Source organism: Phyllobates terribilis, unplaced genomic scaffold (assembly GCF_046119375.1).
Source record: "Phyllobates terribilis strain yellow unplaced genomic scaffold, ASM4611937v1 Scaffold_7__3_contigs__length_470593459, whole genome shotgun sequence".
Lineage (NCBI taxonomy): Eukaryota > Metazoa > Chordata > Amphibia > Anura > Dendrobatidae > Phyllobates > Phyllobates terribilis.
In genome coordinates, this window is record NW_027362767.1 from 387,568,414 (window position 1) to 387,588,967 (window position 20,554).

General features: G+C 45.2%; 1 pseudogene; it reads right to left on the reverse strand.

Moving 5' to 3' along the window:
* Window positions 1–5,673: 5,673 nt before the first annotated feature.
* Window positions 5,674–20,554, reverse strand: part of LOC141154942 (cytochrome P450 2F2-like) — a 53,682-nt pseudogene continuing 38,801 nt past the window's right edge.

Below are 20,554 nucleotides of genomic sequence, written 5' to 3' on the forward strand. Positions count from 1 at the left end.
ACTCCTAAGCTATCTGTAGATTTGTGCGAAAATTGGCTTGAAATTAACAATGTATAGCGCACACAGCAACAGCGGTGCCGTCTAACACGCAGCTGCAGCAGTGAGAAAATGGTGGCGACGGGGAAAATGGCTGGGTCTTATAGGGCAAGGACATGTGACATACACTGCCAATGACACATGCCCTTGCTTGTGTGAAAAAAAGCACTTCGCTCCGTGTGTGCGCTGCTGATAGGCTGACAGATTGCACCTCCCGCTGTAAATGCGGGAAAGAGAAAAAAAAATGGAGATCTTCATTATTCCTGCAGAGATCCATCCCCTGCCCCTCCCCCCGCCCCGCTGTACACTCAAACTGGTATTAACATTAATTTTCAGCATTACTGAGAAAAAATCCAGTTATGATTTTGGGGCACGAACAGTTATCGCACATAACCTCGAACGCCAAATTTTTTTCAAATCGTTCGTGTTCGCCGAACGGCTCTAACACCGCCCAAAACAGCTCGAATTTGAGATTGGCGAACAGTTCGAGTCGAACAACGTTCATCTCTATACACCAGTACTAAGCAGTGTAACTGAGAATTAGTGGGGAAAAAAACGTTGATGTAAAGCAGCAGGATCAGTTTTCTGTATTTGCCTCATCCCTCTTCCTTTCTGCTTCTCCTTCCTCCTGTCTGTCCCCTCTCCATATACTTTAGTAGGCATCTGATCCCCAAGTGAGGTGGCAGTCCATCTTTGTTAACCCAAAATAGATTCTAGCTTTTTTTCACAGGTAATGAATAGTGTTGAGCGAGCATGCTCGACACTGCTCGGTACTCGCCCGAGCATCACGCTACTCGGGATGTTCGGCGAGCACCGAGCATTTCCGGGTTACTCGGGCGGGAGCTCGGGTCTCCGCCCTGCATGTTTGGCGCTCTTTACAGAGCCAATGAACATGCAGGGATTGCCAGCCATTCACTGTAATGCCGCAGCCATGTTGGTTGTGGGCATTACATTGATTGGCTGGCCGAACAGCGTCACCTCGAGTATTTAAAACCAGGCGCCCCCATCGTGGACACAGACTGCTGGGATCAGACAGTGTAGGGACAGCGCTGCTGATTTAGGGAGAGATATATACTGCAAAATAGTTAGTGTAGGATCTGTAAAGACTGCCAGATCAAACAAACAGTCCTTCTCAGGACTAATATCCATCCCAGATATCAGGCAGGCAGGCAGGCAGGCTGTATAGGAGACGCAGTGGTTATACCAGCAAGCGCTGCATTACAGTCCTGTGTGCTCCTGTTGCTGAAATTGGTGGACTTAGCTCCAGGTCTCGGGGGCCAGGAAAAATCCTTTTTTTTCATCTAAATCATCTTTTTTTTTTTCCTCCTTCACACTGTACAAATACCCGTCTTATTAACCTTTTGGTGCCCCCCCCCCCCAAAAAAAAATAAGTGTGTCTCTGATTTTTCAGACACAAATATATCTGTTGAAAATAGTCTGGTGTAGGCCCAAGAAATTGAAGTGTGGTTTTGCAGTTCCACGGGTCAAATCTCTGTATTATCCTGCTTTTGGCATTTTTTGCCATAAAGAAAAACTAATAGTGTCTCCCTGATTTTTCAGACACAAATATATCTGTTGAAAATAGTCTGGTGTAGGCCCGAGAAATAGAAGTGTGCTTTTGCAGTTCCACGGTTCAAACCTCTGTATTATCCACTTTTGGGCCATTTGTATCTAAAAAAAAGCAGTTTGAGTGTGTTGCTCACTGTTCACCTGCAAATATATCTATTTAAAATTAAACAATAACTGTGGTTTTGCCATTCCACGGTAAAGTATCTCTATTATTCAGCTTTTGGTATTTTTTCCGTAAAGAAAATAAGTAATAGTTTCTCCCTGATTGTTCAGATTGTTTAAAAGAGTCGGGTGTAGGCCAGAGAAATAGAACTGGGGACTGAGTATGGATACCAGGCCGCCAACGCAGCCATGAAGTGGTGGCCAGATTCCACCTCCACATGCCTAAAAGGCCCAATTTCCAGTGCAAGCAAGCAGTATGGTATTGCAGCCTGGGGGTGGGTGGGTGGCAGGCTGCATACTTGCGCTTGCATTGCAAGGAATGGGGGACGTACAATTGAACACAGCTTTGGTAGAAGCACTTGCACGGGGATAGTTGCAAGTCTGCATCTTCTGATGCAGCAAGGATGACTTCTGATGGGCACACTTTTAGGCAGTGACCTGGGTGTCAGAGATGCTTCCAGGGGTCTTCCCCTTGCTGTTCCCATGTCTTTTCAGCACCGTATGCATGTGACTCGACCCCTGGGCCGTGGGGCACTCGGAGCCGGGCAATAGGGAGACGATGGGAGTAGTAGTGGCGACCCGGTCCCGTGGCTCAGGGTGGTCAGACCAATGGCAGTCTTTTATATGTTTTAAGTAATGTCCGACTACGCCACCCGTGGATTGCGGCTTTTATGAACCGCCGCTGCAAGGCAGTCCACTGAGGCTGATGGTGTGTGCAGCTGAGGTAGTGTAACTCCCCACGGGAAGAGTGCAGCCCCAGGGCAGTGAGCGTGGATGGTGGGGATTGTAGTGCAGGGCGTCCCAGTACCATTAGTGCTGGCGAAGTAAAAAAGCACAAAGACAACGTGTTGCAGTCCAGGGTCTTTTACTCACAGTTCGTATACTCCAAGCCACTGCGGTACCGGTAGTGACTGCCCGAGCCGTGCTGCGTCCACCAGGTGAGGGGCTTGGTCAACCCCCAGGCAGTTCAGGAATATGGCACAGGACCACCTTCTATCCTTTCTCTGGCCTACCCCACCAGTGACCAACTTCTGTCCAGCTGCCGCGGATCTGCGTGGGTAAACGTGGGCCCCATTCCCCGCTATCCTATATGGTGCCTTCCTAGCAGGTTTGGTGAGGTGTCGCACCAATAAATGATCATGACCTCTGGTCTTAGGCTGAGGGTAGTTTCTCCTCCACCAACTTGGGATCCGGTACCCTTAATCTGCCTGACCCTTCACTCGGTATCTCATGGGCTCTTAGGGTTCCTTCTGCCTTCTTGTTTCTGAGCCCTTCTACACTTTGGGTACTTCTCTTTCTTTGCTGTTCCTTTCTGTTTCTGTTCCTTTCTGTTTCTGTTCCTTTCTTCTGGCTCCGGCCTTCACTCTAGGCCTGCCTCATGGAGCTGGGCCCAGACTGAGCCACAGCTCTCTGCCAGCCCTCTCTGGCTGAACTCCTTCTCTCACTGAACTCAACCCAGAACTAAGATGGTGCCCACCTTATATACCTTCCCCTACTGTGTGAGCTCAGGTGACCAGCAACCAATGAGCTCCTACCTATGCTCAGAAACCGTCCCCTTCTGCTCCTACAGCACTGGGTTTTCCTCCCCCCTCCCCACTCCAGCCAGGGACATGGTCTGTCGTGCCTGCATTACTGTATAAATGGGAGCACCGTTGAGCTGTCCCCCGGAAATGGGGTGTGTGTGATGCATGCAGCTAACTGAGCCCCGATCCATACTCCATCCTTACCCGGGAGTGGAATATCACACCTCTGGCAGAGGTGCAATACCCCTGTAGCGGCCGAACCCTCGGGGTGCTACACATGTGTCACACAGCACATGGCCAGATTAGGTTGTAAAATGTTAAAATGACATTTCCCTGTGAATGCATTTGTTGAAAGCAATACAAAAGTGCAAAAACGCATAAAAAATGCTACTTGTGAACATAGCCCAAGGTGTGGAGGAGTATTTTTTTTTGGGGTTATTTATTTTACCTTATACACAAGTCTTTACCCTGGAAAGGAACTTCCTTAACATATTTCACAGGAAAGCAGTTTCAGTTTCGTTTTTGAACGTTTTATTGTGAGCCCGTAAAAGTGGCTTAATACCTCTGACCACGTTGTTGACAGCAGTGACCTGGGGGTCAGAAATGCTTCCTGGGGCGATCCCCATGCTGTCCCCATGTCTTTTGAGCACTGTCACTATCGTTTTGGGCATTTGTTAGGCTTTTAAAAGACTGCCGGGGGTGCCGCCGCAAAAATGCTCGGGTCTCCCATAGACTAACATTGGGCTCGTTGCTCGGGTCGAGCACCCGAGTATCACGGCGAGCTCGACCCGAGCTTCGAGCACCCGAGCATTTTAGTGCTCGCTCAGCACTAGTAATGAAGCATTTAAGAGGTAGATGGAAGAGGGAGGACAAAAAGTAGAAGCTTATTTTTCTGAATACATATATTACAAAGTTTATTATATTTACTTGTATTTTTGCAAAGTTTATTGAAACGACAGTGACCCACTAAATCTATAGTGAACAGCTGTCAAATTCTTTCTCAACCCTGCATGTACAGACTTGGGCTTTAGTCTGCCTAAACGGAAACACCTATTTTTTTTAACTACCTATTAATTAAACAATCTATTTAGGATTCCTGGTAAAACGTATTATAGGTATAGATTGTTCCTAATCCTACCCGAAGCCTTATCAGCATTCACATCAGAGGAATAAAAAAAGAAAGATGGATCTTGTTATACTCCATAGGAGATAGATAAGATTTTCTAATGGCTAAAACGGTGGTTTTAGAAGCATTGTTGTGATTCAGGCACAAAGAAACGGTTTTTCCTCTTCTGTGCCCAATGAGAAGCCAATATTTCCTCTCGGAGACTTGGAAATTTTCTTGGAGACTTCCAGCTTGCGTTTCTCTAATGTTTCTTTGGATCTGTTCTAAAATTGGCACAAAATGCTTTTTTGGAACTGAATCTCAAGAAAAAAAAGAGTATATAGGATCACCATTCACTAGGGGGCAATTGAAAATTGGATTCTCAGGAGCACAAAATAACTTCGGCCATGTTCACACATTTGTGGTGATGGTGGATGTCGACCAACTGAGCCACTGGCTGGGCTTACTCTGGAGGGGCATTACTAAGTGACAACCTGGTCTTCACTAGAGGCTCTGATGGTGAAGATAGACTTGGGCTGTTAGGTTGGTCACCAGGTGCCACTTCGGGGCCAGTCCCCGGACCTGCAGCAGCCGACCGAAAGGTCAGAGGCACAACATGAAGCACCAATGACAAAGACACAGACATGGTCAGACAGTCCAAGGTCGGGTCGGGCAGAACATGATCAAAATATGAAGCCAGGCTCAGAGGCAAAGAGGTCAGGCAAAACGAGTGAAAAGCCGGGTCGGTAACTAGGAACTTAAGTTCAGACAAGGTGTGGAGGGAGGAGCTGCCTAACATATCCTTTGTTGGCAGGGGATAGGCCAGGGAAGCAAAACTCTGCAGGACACAGTGGTTTTAAATTCCTGCAGAGTCTGGCCGCACCTACAATAGCCGGGTGGACATTCTCCAGCAACAGGAGCATGTAACAGTGCTGGATGTATTGTACGAGGCAGTTCAGTGACATAGTTAGACGCTGGTGGCAGCAGAGTGGTGCACACAGTGAGTAGGGTGACGCTTTCTAACGATGTGAGTCACCGGTATGACATATACAATAATAGCCAAACTATAGCGACCATGAGAAATATTCACATAACATGTCACTTAGCAGATTCTATACACAGAAATGGCTGCTAGTGTCCTGAAATGGGACATATTGCATGGTACTACCATATAAATGTGAGCTATGAAATCCTGTGATTCCGAAAATGAGAAGTTGTCAGTTGTCATACCCATATAGTTCCATGGTACGGCACATATTTTATGAAAGTGACACAATAAATAGAGTAAAGTATTTTATGGGGAGAATATACACATTAGGTTACATCATAACAAGAATATAGAAAAAAAACACAAAGACATAAAATCTCCAACACTTTCTTAAAGGGGTATTCCCATCTCCAATATCCTATCCCAACATGTACTAGGTGTAATAATAATATTAGCAAATACCTCAAATCAGAAATGTAGTATAGTTATTCTGATTTGCTATGTCGCTTACTGTAATAGATGTACAATACATATACTGACAGTATTTCCAGAATATACGGACACTATGAAAATACACTAACGTTGTAATTCTCGTTTATCTTTTTTGGGTTCATGTCTTAGCTAAAGATCCGGAAACTCCCTTTGGCGCAAGTAGGGTTTACAAGAGTTAGGAGGAAAAGTTTATCACAACAAACATGTAAAATAAAAAACCCTTTATTCAAAATCAATTAAAACAAGTGGATCCATGGCGATGAGCTTCTGGAGTATTACAAGGGAGTGTGAGATGTCAAAAATGGGTCAGTTTTTAATATCTCACCATGGATCCACTTGTTTTAATTGATTGTGAATTAAGGTCTTTTATTTTACCCATTGGTCAGGCCAAACCTTTCCTCCTAACTCTTGTATTTTGGCTGCATATCACCAGCAGGATACAGCACCCACCGGCATATGATTTTCAGCCTCCTATCTCCATACAAGCATGGTGAGTTAATTTTTTCTTTTGTTCCTACTAATGATGAGTGAGCGTGCTCGTTTAACCCTTTAATGAAGCACACTCGGGTGCTTTCCGAGTATCTTCGGCGTGCTCGTATAATAAACTCGAGTCCTTGCATCTGCATGATTTATGGCTATTAGTGAGCTTCAACACATGCTGAGATTGCCTGTTTGTTAGGGATTCCTGAGCAAAAATTTTGCAACTTTTACTGTTTTATTGCCAATTTGTATCAACTCTGACAAAATGGGCAGAACTGGGGAGGAGCGAGAGCGGGAAAGGGCGTGGCAATGACTATCTTTCAAATTGATCAAATGTGGCAACGTTTTGTACTCCAGAAATGCTACTTTAGTCTTTGATTGCAGTAGCATTTCTGGCACGATGCATGGAGGCGCACACCAGTCAGAAGAGGCGCCAAATTTATTAAGTGGCATGCGCCTTCTAATCCAACAAAACTCTGCCCCATAGTCCTTCTCACAGTAATCATATTTTTGTTTCATTGCATACATTCCCAACACTATGTGCATTTTTGGCATGAAAGACATAAAAAGGTGCAATTTAGGGGAGTATTCATGCAAATTGTCTCTTCAGAGAGGAAGAGAACTAGAACTTTAGTGCCACCTTTAGGAAGTAGTAATCCTTAAAGTCAATATTGACTCTCTAATAAGCCTTGTAACATGACATAGAATTAAAGCCAAAAAACAAAATCTCAATTTGCAGACACTGTGTTTCGGTGTATTGCCCCTCATCAGTGCAAAGTGTGAGATCTGGTTTGGCTGGGTGAGGCTTATTCTGTATATACACAGTGCACATTACCATTTCTCCTGTCCGGTATACTGGATATAATCCTCAGTATCTGTATTATTCTGTTCATATACACTGCACAGTACCATTTCTCCTGTGCTGTATATACAGTATGCACTGCACAGTACCACTTCTCCTGTCTCGTGTGTATATACTGAGCAGTTCCACTTCTCCTGTCCTGTATGTGGGATATAATCCTCAGTATGTGCATTATTCTGTGTATATACACTGCTCAGTACCACTTCTCCTGTCCTGTATATATACAATGCACAGTACCACTTCTCCTGTCCTGTATATATGCACTGCACAGTACAACTCCTCCTGTCCTGTATATACACTGCGCAGTACAACTCCTCCTGTCCTGTATATACACTGCTCAGTACAACTTCTCCTGTCCTGTATATATATATATATATATATATATATATATATACACTGCGCAGTACCACTTCTCCTATCCTGTATATATACACTGCACAGTACGACTTCTCCTATCCTGTATATATACACTGCTTAGTACCACTTCTCCTATCCTGTATATATACACTGCACAGTACGACTTCTCCTATCCTGTATATATACACTGCTTAGTACCACTTCTCCTGTCCTGTATAAATACACTGTGCAGTACCACTTATGTCCTGTATACTGTATATAATCTTCAGTATCTGTATAATTCTGTGTATATACTGTACACTGCACAGTACCACTCCTCCTGTCCTGTATCTATACACTGCATAGTACCACTCCTCCAGTTTTTTTGTCGGAGAGGCGGCATTGGACTATGGAGGGTCAGTATTGGTTTATTATTTTCTACATTCCTAAGGGCAAATAAAAAAAATCTTGGAAAATCTGTTTAAAAGAGTTATCCCAACTTTGGAAGTTATCCCCTATCTTCTAGATAGGGAATAACTTTCCAATCGCTGGGGATCTGACCTCTGGGACCCTCAAGATCCCGAGAACCCGGAGCCCTGAAGAGTCCCATGTAAATGGGCATTACAAAGGAAAGCAAAATTCACTGATCAGGGAAGTGGGGAGTGTTATAGTTTGTGGGCTGGTGGGATTACTTTAGCAGGGCTGCTTTTTTGTCCCAGTCCGACCCTGCCAGTCTGTGTGTCTTCACTCTGGATTCCCATGTTATCTTGGAATAAAAAAGCACAAAGTAATGCGCCAGTGGTGAGTGCCACTTATTTTTCTTATCATGATTTTTGAAGATTGTATTGCTGCACAGTTGAGCACCACCACATCTGGTGTTCTCTTTTAACCAGCATTGCATACTCCAGTTGTATATACTTGCAGCAGTGTCGGTCTGCTGATCTTTTGAAATGGATGTTTTTACATTATGTTCTTTGGAGAAAAGAGATCCGATTCCTCAGCTTTTACCAAATGTTACTAAATCCATAAAGGGGTTTTAAAGACACTAAAAATAACATCTCTTATTTATTGATTTATTTTTAACAGTAATGCTCTTCTCAAGGACTGTCCCTGGTATTGCAGCTCAGTTCTATTGTCTAAATTGTTGAATACTCCATAAACTAATGATACAATTGATTAATACTTGGAATATTACCTTTCCTCCCTACATATATTCAAATACATTCAAATTGTATATATATTGCATAATTGTATAATTGTATGTATATTCAAATTGCTTCCCAAACTCATGAACACTTCACTAATCTCCTAATCTCTTAGGTTCTTACAAGTTATTATATTATTATTCTTTGCGAGAACATGTTCGGGGTATAAGGCATATCTCAAAGCTGGGAGGAATATGCCCAATCCCACATCCCACCGGAGCAACTGAGATCTTTTCGGGGGGCACTGGTGACTTGATTGTGAAGTTCTGCAGAAGTGTGGTGATAAAAATGAAAAGCTCCATAACCGCCAAGGTCTTCCCCGGGCAAATTCTCTTACCTAGAAAGAAATATTGGTGAATTAAAAAACACCTACAATAGGTGACATATTCGGCTTTATATTATATACACATTCATTTTAATGGATTTATCCAAGACCATTTACATTTTTTACTATAGGTCTAAGAACTAACAGCCAGGTAGTTACTAACTACCTTCCTTGCAGAGATCCCTACCAGCACAGAGCGGTCACAGACAACTCCTGCCTGCGATTCAGCGGCTTCCACTGACGTCTTGTCGACAGGGCAGTGGCTTCTCTTTTGTTTTGCTCTGTTGACAGCCGGCTCCCCACTGCCTCACTGTGGAGAGCCAGCTGGCAATCAGTATGACGTCGACAGTTACACCCCATCAAACAGAGCAGCCCGGAAGAGGAAACGCTGCTCTGTTGACATGGAGCAACTGAATCACCATCAGGAGCAGTGAATGACAGCTCTGAGCCGGCGCCAGATAGAACAGGTAGGTTGTTGCCTTGGGTAGCAATTGCCTGCCTGTTAGTTTTTAGGCCCATAGTGAAAAACAATGAAATAGGCCTTTAATAAGCTCCAAATAATATCACCACATTCCTCCATTATTAGCAGCTGACTATTATGGGATTTTGCTACAAAACCCATTACAATTAACTATACGCCAGTAGATCCTCATTTAGAAGGAAGGATGTGCAGAGAGACCAAACCTTTTAGGGTATGTTTACACCAAGGATTTTTTTTTTACACGTGGATTTTGAAGCACTTCACAAACCACATCAAAAAGTATTTGAAGCATTTTTTTACGTGGATTTTCAATCTGATACGCTTTATAAAAATAACTATGTCTCAATGTACCATTACAGGGGTATTCTCTTCTTTTGGGCATAGAACTTACTACTGGTAGATAGAAAACATGTTGTCATTAAAAGAATGATGTTTTTTAAATTAAAAAAAAAAAACTTGCATTTCCGATAGAATGATCATTTTGGAATACCTTAGTTAGAACTCTATATTGTTCTACTTCTCATGGAAACACATCTATATACACTGTGACGCTGTCCAATCAGTGTCACACCGTTGAGCGACACTCCCTATTGGCAACATGGCTGATAACACCCAGCTGTCATTTCATTTATACATTTCATAGCGGAATATCTCCAGAAGTTGATGCTTAGTTTGGTCCGAAATCCATGTTTTCACTAAAATAGACGTGTTAGTAACTAGTTTCATTTCATCCTTACCTGCAGAAAATGGCATTAAGGCCTCATTCTTCTTTAGTTTCCCATTTTCATCCAAAAACTTTTGGGGGTCAAAATTCTTAGGGTTCTTGAATTGTATCTCGTCATTGTGCACACCCGTAAGAACCGAGGTGAAAACTGTTCCCTGTGATTTGGAAAATAATTAGAAAAGTGATGAACAAACTTTTTTTTAATATTTATTAATATTTTTAGTTCAAATTGATGCTTACCTTTTTTAACTTATAATTGCGAATCTCAGTATCCATAGTCAATTCATGGGGAAGAGCCAATGGTGTCACATCACCAAATCTCCCGAATGAAAGCGTCTGTGTATGGCATTTGGAATTTGTCCTCAAAATTTGGTGGACGTTGGCCAATTACATTATCCAACTCATTGTAGACTTTATCTGAGGAAAATGATAAATTATATCATTTTTATATGTGGCTCAAAGGGAAGCTATTATCAGAAAATTACCTAATGTTTAAATCATTTTTTGTGTTAAATGTATTTTAAGATAATTTTGACAATTTTTATTTCTTTGCATATTACGATCTTATTTTTTTTTTTAAAAGTTGTAATTTTGCAATTTTCACGCTGATTACTTGAGATTTTTTAGACTCATACTTCCTGTCCTTTCAAAAAGAGTTTATAGTAAGTTTCCATATTATCACAGGCAGTATTACAATGACAAGTAACACCTCCATAGGCAACTGATGTCATATCATTACTGTGAAGAATATTGAAGATATAATCCCATGACAATCATTGTGCCCTGTTTGGCGGGGGATTATAGAGATCTACAATGTACAGCTGTAACTGGACACTTTTACAGCTAAACAAGAAGAGAGACGGCTGAGGGACGGTGAGTGACAAAACCCCCACCTTCTGCTGTGGAGCTGCCACAGGAAGACCCCCTGTGGACCCCAGCCATGCAGCATTTCCTTTGCGTCAGACAAGTATAATTCAATACTGAGTTATGGGAATACGATACATCCCAGCGATACACCAAATAGATTTTTGGAATCACACGAACAGGAGGAATGTCACCCTGGCTTCCAGCACAGTCTAGAGCATAGGGATGGGGAAATACATGGCACAGCCTTTCAGAAACCTCTAGGGTCACTGTGTTTGGTCTCTCCACATAGCAGAAACCTGGCTGGATCTGATGACACCAGAACCGGCTCCCTAGGACCATCCATTAAGGAAGTATAGCCCATTTTAGTTTTTGGAGTTTTTAGCTGAGAGAGGCCAGGGGTAGAGATTTGGGTTCAGCTGGGAGGCAGGAGGAGGAGTGACCCAGAGGAGTTAAGAGCTCCAGCTGCCCTAGCTCAGTGTCTTTTTCCCTGGGAGGTCGCGACAATACATCATGTGAGAGAAGTCCCGCAACAAAGGGGACCACAAGCATCCCATGTGTCAGGCCCTCCCCCGTAAGCCAGGCATTCCATCTGAGTGGTAACTGACTCTCAATAACTACTTATATCTTTTGTACCACTACTATTGTGTTTGCATCTCTGACTATTATGTATGCATAACCCTTATGTATATAGTGTATTGTCTAGTGTGCCCTTAAGGCGATTAAATATATCATTTAACCTTGGGCTGCTCTTTTATCTCGATCCATGAATCCTCATGTCCATTGTTCGGTCTAACGAACACGCTACCAGGGCTAGCTTCTGACCCGATATATTTCCCGTTAACTGACTGGGGGGCTTATATCTAATAGAAATTGGTGTCAGCTCTACCGGGCCGACAAGGTTCTGCTTCACTGGGGATGGTGAAGGGGCCTCTCAGCCTGTCAGGGGTATAAGTGAGTGTGGTGCCACGTCAATGATTGAGTGGGCCACCTCTTCTCACTCCCGGTGCCTTCCTGTACCCATGTGGACAGGGGGTGTCTGAGTAGATCTGTACCAATCTGACCTTACTCGTCCTTTATGGGGTGTGAAACATCATGTTAGTGAAAAGGACAGATCCGTATCACATGTGTCCGACGTAATTGTGACATCAGGCGGGTGGGGAGGTGTGGATCCTTCACAAGTGGTGGCAGCGGTGAGATTCTGTAGGGTCTCTCTGGTGGCATTCATCACAAGTAGTGGCAGCGGTGGGATTCTGCGGGGTCTCCCTGGTGCTATTCTTCACAATTACCATGATAAATGACAGCTTTATGTCCGAAGCGCGTCGTTTTATTGCGTTGATGTAATATTTTTAATGTGTCCAAAATTATATAATCTGTACTAATAAATTGGTGATGTTTTATATCCAAACAGCGAGATGACTTTGTTTGCTTTGTCTGCATTTCAAGCTAACCATGGCTTTCACTTTTTGTGCCAATGATCTTCACAGCCAATCTACAGGAGCTGGTGAACTTTGTATTTTAAGCTCATCTGATGTCATATCTGACTCTGCTCCTCCTCCCTTCTTAATGACTTTTGCGTAAACTCATTAGACTCTTCAATACAAAAAGATAGGGCTTGGATCTGGCTATGTAAATGTGTTGTTTCTTGAAACAACAGTATGTTAGAGACTAAGAAAAAGCCCCAGTGTCCGGTGTGAAAATTGCAAGATTTCTATTTTTTTTATTTTTAATGTGTATTTTGATATGGAGTAAAGAATGTTGACCGTATTTTTAAAAAAAATACTGATTTAAACGAAAGGTCAATTTCTGATGATAGCTTTCCTTTAAGTTCTCATCAGGCTTTTGAAGATGTGTCTGATACTAGCTATGTACCTGCTAGATTGGGGTATTTCATGAGAAGCAATAATGTAAATCTCACAGTAGTGCTTACTGTTTCTGTCCCACCAAAGAACAAGATCATAGTGTTCATAACCAAAGTATCGGTGTTGTAGAAGGCTGCTTTATTCTTCCCTTCCTATGTGCAGACAAGAGAAAATAGCGTATAAAATGATAGAAAGTACTTCTTAAAGCGCACCTGTCAGCAGGATTGTGCTCAGTAAACTACATACACTGTCAGGTGGGTGACATTACACTGATTAAAATGATACCTTAGTTGATGAAATCCGTCCTGTGGTTCTTGTGTAATCTTTACTTTCAGTTTAGAGATAATGATATGCTCGTGCTCCAGGGCGGCCTGTGGGGGGGCACTCTATCTGGTGCTCTGCTTACATATACATCTGTATCCTCTTATGACAGCTCACTGTGCCTTCACTGACCTGCCTCCTATTTTACATAATGCATCTAGTAGTGCGGGGCCAGGTAAACTACATACACTTCACAGTGTATGTAGTTTACGGAGCACAATCCTGCTGACAGGTGCGCTTTAATAATATATATGGGACAACTGATGGATATTTTTATTTGGAAGGGGGTTACCTTCTCCACTTTGGTCAAGAAACAGTCAATATAATCCCTTGGGTTATTAATGTCCAAAGTTTTCTTGTTGATCTCCATTTTCTTCCTGACATAGTCTGCCATGAAAGAAAAGTTTTTCATAATTGTATGATGAGGTCCAGGTATGTACTTCAGGACATTTGGATAAATGTTGTATAGCTGAAAAGAAAGAAAAATGATTAAATTAGATTACATAAAAACAGACACGTCTACACCCATGTAAGGCTTCCACAGGAATTTCTGCATGCTCAATGGTTAAAATATTTGGTCCACCTTCTGCAGTTAGGAGAAAACTTATGAATTTAACCAGGAGGCTGTAGTTGCTAAATGGAAGAGAACATCATTCCAATAATGTTTAGAGAAGCTCTCCCTTCAAAGTTTTTATTCTCTTAGTATATGGCAATCATCATATCAAACAGCACTGTGTACTTACAATTTCTCATTTTGCCTTTCTACCCAGCTAATTCTTCTCTTATCTCTACTTTATGTAGAATCAGTAAGTCTCTTGTCTCTACATGACTCATCCCCTCTTCAATTTCTGACCCAGCTGCTCCACTCCTACCCCCTGCCATAGGCTTTTGCAGTGACTTATGACTTGTGCAAAGAAAATTTAACTCCTATTTCTACATAGAGCTTAGAAGGATTCAGCTAGTCAGTTTTTAATCACGTGATGTCATAGACCTAATGAAAAAGAGAAGAATTACCTGGGTAGAAAGGCAAAATGAGCAATTGTAAGTACACAGTGCTATATAATATGGTGACTCCAATATATTAACAAGATAAAAACTTTGATGGGAGTGCTTCTTTAACCCCTTTCCGACCTTGTCAGTAATAGTACGTAGCTGCGCCCTGGGCCTATAGGGCCAGCTACGTATTATTACGCACACAAGCGGTGCGGGGCGATCACCGCCGGGTGTCATTTGATTGTCACAGCTGACACCCGGTGCTATGTGCTGGAAGCAGTCCCGCACCGCTTCCGGCACATTAACCCCCACAATGCTGCGATCGAAGTAGATCGCAGCATTGCGGTGGCAAGGGGGGAGGTGATTGGTATACTCACCTCTCCTGCCGGTGTCCAGCGATGTCTACGGCGGCTTCCTGATGTTGCCATGATGACCCGATGTCGTCATGACAACATCCGGGTCACCAGGAGGCAAGACGTTCCTTTGGTCATGCGCAGTGCGCGACCAAAGTAATGTCTCCCCTGTGTGCAGCGCTGACAGACTGCATGACAAAGAGAGCTGCTGCTCACTATGCCATGCAGCCGATCAGGCTGCAAAAAGTGAAAGTCCCATAGTGGGACAATGTGTAAAAGTAAAAGAAAAAAAGTAGAAAAGTGAAAAAAATAATAAAAAAAAAATTGTAAAAATAAAAAAAAAATAATAATCCCCAAAAGATAAAAATATATTGAATCCATAATATTTATTTATTATGAAAAAATAAAAACTAAACCAATAAAAGTACACATATTTGGTATCGCCACGTCCAGAATGACCTGACCTATAAAACTGTCCTACTAGTTAACCCCTTTAGTGAACACGGTAAAAAATAAAAATAAAAAATGAAGCAAAAAACAATGCTTTATCATCATACCGCCAAACAAAAAATGGAATAATAGGCGATCAAAAAGACGAATGTAAATAAAAATGGTACCGCTAAAAACGTCATCTTATCCCACAAAAAACAAGCCACCACACAGCTCCATTGTCTGGAAAAAAAAAAAGTTATAGCTCTCAGAATAAAGCGATACAAAAATATTATTTTTTCTAGAAAATTGTTTTTATTGTGTAAAAGCGGCAAAACATAAAAAAAAACTATACAAATGCGGTACCGCTGTAAATGCACTGACTCGAACAATAATGCTGCATTATCAATTTTACCACACGCGGAACGGCATAAAAAAACCCGCAAAAAAACAATTCCTGAATTGTTGGTTTTTGTTTATTCTGCCTCCCAAAAATCAGAATAGAAAGTGATCAAAAAATGTCACTGCCCGAAAATGGTACCAATAAAATCGTCAACTTGTCCCGCAAAAAACAAGCCATCACATGACTCATGGCTATGGAAAAATTATAGCTCTCAAAATATGGTGATGCAAACACTAGTCTTTGCAAAAAAGTGTCTTTTAGTATGTGACAGCTGTCAGTCATAAAAACCCGATATGAATCTGGTATTGCTGTAATTGCACCGACCCGAAGAATAAAGTCATCTAATCACTTATGCCTCACGAGGAACGGTGTAAAAAAATAAACTCTAGATTAGGGTTGTGCTATGGTTAGGGTTGGGCTAGGGTTAGGGTTGGGGTTGTATTAGGGTTGGGGCTAGGGTTGGAGTTTTTTCAAAATTAAAGAAAAAAAAAATGATGACAATATGGCGACCAGTGTTGAGCGCAAGTGCTCGCTACTTGAGTTTGCATCGGGTACTCGGGTATGCACTGAGTATCGCGGGTGCTCGAGTGACATGCTCGAGTCTCCGCCCCATATGCTTCGAGGCCAAAAAAAACGTTGCTGGGATCGCCTGCCATGCACGAGCGATCCCCGCATGTTTTTTTTTGGGTGTCTAACAACCATGAAACATGTGGGCGGGGACTCGAGCATGTCATTCGAGCAACTGCGATACTTGGTGCATACCCGAGTACCCGATGCAAACTCAAGTAGCGAGCACTTGCGCTCATGTTATCAAATTCTGTCATACCTTTGGGTTCAAAATGTACACTATACCCCTTGATAAAATTCTTGAGGGGTCTAGTTTCCAAAATGGGGTCACTTGTGGGGGGTTTCCACTATTTCAGCACATCATGGGCTCCCGAAATGCGATATGGCATCCGCTCTTGATTCCAAGCAATTTTGCGTTCAAAAAGTCACACAGTGCTCCTTCCCTTCTGAACCCTGACGTGCACCCAAACAGTGTATTTTCCCCACATATGGGGTATTGACGTACTCAGGAGAAATTGCACAACAGTTTTTAGGTTCCATTTCTCCTCTTACCCTTGTGAAACTAAAAAAATTGGGGAAAAAAAATCATTTTTATGGAAAAATTTAGATTTTTTTATTTTCACGGCTTCATGTTCTAAACTTCTGTGAAGCACCTGGGGGTTAAGGGTGCTCACCACACATCTAGATAAGTGCCCTCAGGGGTCTAGTTTCCAAAATGGTGTCACTTGTGGCAGTTTTCCACTGTTTAGGCACATCATGGGCACATCTGCTAATTATTCAAGCAAATTTTACATTCAAAAAGTCAAATGGCGCACCTTCCGTTCCGAACCCTGCCATGCACCCAAACAGTGCTTTTACCCCACATATGGGGTATCAACTTACTCAGGAGAGATTGCACAACAAGATTCATGGTGCAATTTCTCCTGTTACCCTTATGAAAATGCAAAACTGGGGGCTGAAAAACATTTTTGTTGGAAAAATGTGAAAATTTTATTTTTACGGCTCAATGTAATAAACTTCTGTGAAGCTCCTGGGGGTTCAATATGCTCACCACACATCTAGATAAGTTCCCTGAGGGGTCTAGTTTCCAAAATGGTGTTGTAGCACCCTGAGGACTCGGCTGCTACAGGGGTATTGCACCTCACTCCAGAGGTGTGGTATTCCACTCCCGGGTAAGGATGGAGTGTGGGACTGAGCTCAGACAGCTGCATGTGACGCGCCCCCTGGGCCATATTCTTTAGGGGGAATATCCGGAGCCGGATCAGATGGGGGTTGTAGTCTTCCGAGTGGCTGTGACCCGGTCCGTGCCCAGGGTGTCAAACTCAGTTGTATGTGGCAGTCCTACAGATGTTATAAGTTCTTTATTGTCGACTACGCCACCCGTTGTGTTGCGGTCACTATGGCCGCCGCTGCAGCAGGGTCCGCTGAGGCTGATGGTGTAGGTGCAGCTTGTGATGGTATAACCCCCAACGGGTGGGGTATAGCCTCAGGGGGTCAGGTGCAGAGGATGGGGGTTGTGGTGGTGCAGCATAGGTGTTAAAGGAAGACAGAGTCGGGTTGTGCAGTTTAGGGTATTTACTCACTGCTGATGTTCCGGTCACTCCAGCTTCAAGTGACCTCCCGAGCCGTGCTGCGTCCACCAGGTCCTGGATCCAGCCAACCCCCAAGCGAGTCCGGAGCGTGACCCTGAGCTCTCCTTCTGTCCTTTCTCTGGCCGTCCCCACTATTGATCCACCCAGGTCCAGCTCCCTCGGGCCTTCTGTTGGGTGACCCTTGGCCTTGGGTTCCCTGACCCTCCACGTGGTATGCCTTCGTGGTGGATGTGGTGGTGGCCGTGGCAGACGCTGCCCACGGCCTCCGGTCTCTGGCTGGGGTGTGTTTTTGCCCCCACCAGCTTGGGTTCCGGTACCCTGATGCCGACTCTTCACCCGTGGATTGGATTTGGGGTCTTAGAGTCCTCTCTTTGTCCCCTCTCTGGGTCTTTCCTTCTTTCTCCTCTCTCTCTCTCTGGGGCTTCTCTGCTCCTCTTCCTCTGCTCTGCTCTGACAGACTGACCCTGATCTCTGATGGTGCCCACCTTATATACACCCTCTATGTGTGAGCTCAGGTGACCAGCACCCAATGAGCTCCTATCTTTACCCAGGCTGCTCCCCCTATCTGCCCCTACACTACTTGGGATGTACCACCCCCCTCCCACTCCAGCCAGGAACAGACTCGGTCGTACCTGCACATTTCTAAGTGGGAGTACCGTCGGCCTGTTCCTCGGAAATGGGATGTGTGTAGTGCATGCAGCCTACCGAGCTCAGATCCACACTCCATCCTTACCCGGGAGTGGAATATCACACCTCTGGATTGAGGTGCAATACCCCTGTAGCAGCCGAATCCTCAGGGTGCTACATTCCCCCCTGGTAAATCACAGCACGTCCTCGGGCTGTAAGACAAAAACAACACCAAACATACACTTTTTTTTCATAAACATAAACATAATAAAACATCATATAAAACTTTTCATATAAACAACATTCTCGTCGCCTCTGGCTCCTCCTCCGGTCACTGTGCAACTTGTGACCGGGTAAAGTGCGACAGTCTCTCTAGAAAACTGGTTTTTCTATAAAACCGGTAGGGGGCGCTTTAGGAAGCGCAACTATTTACAGGGATTATGGCCGCTCTCAGTCCTCGGCCAGGTAATGGGAATAGGGATGACCGCTCTCAGTCCTCGGTCAGTGGGATTTAAGGGATAAACGGGTAAACAGTTCACACTTGCTGGTCCCAACGGGGACTATATTTAGCAGCAGTAACAGTTTCAGTTTATGGTGCCCCGACGGGCAACTATATACAGCTCCTGCTTCGCTGTACTTAACGACGGCGTCCTCCTGCTCTTTCTTTATTGTTACCTTTGGCTCTAGTTTCAGACCCGTCCGGGTCCTCTTGTTCTTCCTCCTCACACCGCAGCTCTTCCTCCGTCAGACGATGCACATGGAGGGCGTAGGGTCCTTTGGCACACTTGTGCCGGGTGAAGGTGACCTCGTCCCCGATGTAAAGGTCACGACCTCTGTGTCCCTCCGGTAGGTGGGACTCAACGTCTCTCCTCGTCACGAAGACGTCGCCTAGGGTGCGGTGGTCTCGGATGAAGCCCCACCCATGCTGCATGTTAAACTTTATCACAGTCCCGGTGGTGCGGGGACTATGCGCTGCACGGGGGTCTCTCCTGGCCCGGCTCTTCTGCTCCGCGCTCCTTATTTGAGCTTGCTGTTCCCGGACCCGCCTCTCTCTCCGCTCCCTCTCAAAGTCCTCGAGCTGTTGGCGGCAGCACTCAGCACGCTCCGCTGCAGCTGCCCGAGTCTCTTGAGTGAACCCCATGAGATCTTCTCCGGTGGGGTCCCACTCGAACTGCGCTTCTGCTAGCGGGGGCGAGATCCTCTTTACGGGCTTTGGAGCCGGGATCAGGGGTTCATCCAGGAGTCTCTCTCTCCGGAGTCGGGGATGGTGAAACTCCGGTGGCCATATAAATGGCTGCCCATCCGGGCACGTATGCTGGGCGTACAGGTCCTCTCCCAGATGCGGCACTCTTGGTCTTATGGGCGCGGTGGTGTTAGCGCCCGGGTTGCCCGGGCCTTGCGGCCAGGCCTGGGGTATCTGGAAGGTAAAGGGCACCGTAAGGACGGCGGCGCCCTGGGCTACTTAGCCCTGCGACCAGGCCGGGGGCTCCGCGGAGGTAGGGGGCGCTGTTGGTATTGCGGCGCCCGGGGGTACTAGGCCTTGCGACCAGGCTGGTGGTACTTCCTGCTTGGTCACGCCCGGGGTCGAGGCGTGTGACGTCACAGGGGTCGCGGCTCCCGTTTGAGGCCTAGTCTGCGGCGGTGACGTTGCAGCGACGGGCACGGCAGGATAGACTTCGGGCTCTGCGACGGGGAGCTGGGGCAGGTTCGCGGTTTCCCGGTTTGGGGTATAGACGTCCCCTTTACCTGCCTCCACTCGTTCGGCTCCCTTCTCGGCGCCGTCTCCGGCCTTCAGTCCTCCCGCGCCATCCTCAGAGGCGGTCGGTCTCCTCGTCTCGGGTGGCGTGCTCCGCTGACAGGTCTCGGTCTGCTGGGCCATCTCACGGCTCCACTCCGTCAACGTCTCTCGCTGCACCCGGGCCATCCTCCTTGCGAGGCCCTCCAGGGCGGTCTGTGCACACTCCCGGTCTCGGGGGAGCTGTGCTAGGACCTCCACTAGGCCCAGTGGGGTCGTTGTTTCTAGCAGGCTCCTGACCAACGGGTCGGTGCTGCTCTGCTCTCCTTCAGTTGTCTCCAGCAGGCTCCTGGCCAGCGGGCCGGTGCTGCTCTGCTTTCCCTCCTCTGTTTCTAGCAGGCTCCTGGCCAACGGGCCGGTGCTGCTCTGCTTTCTCGCCATCTCCGGGTAAGCTCCTCCGATATTCTTCTCCCGGCTTCTTGCCTCCGGGTGCGCTCGCTCTAGACTGCTCCAGGCGGCA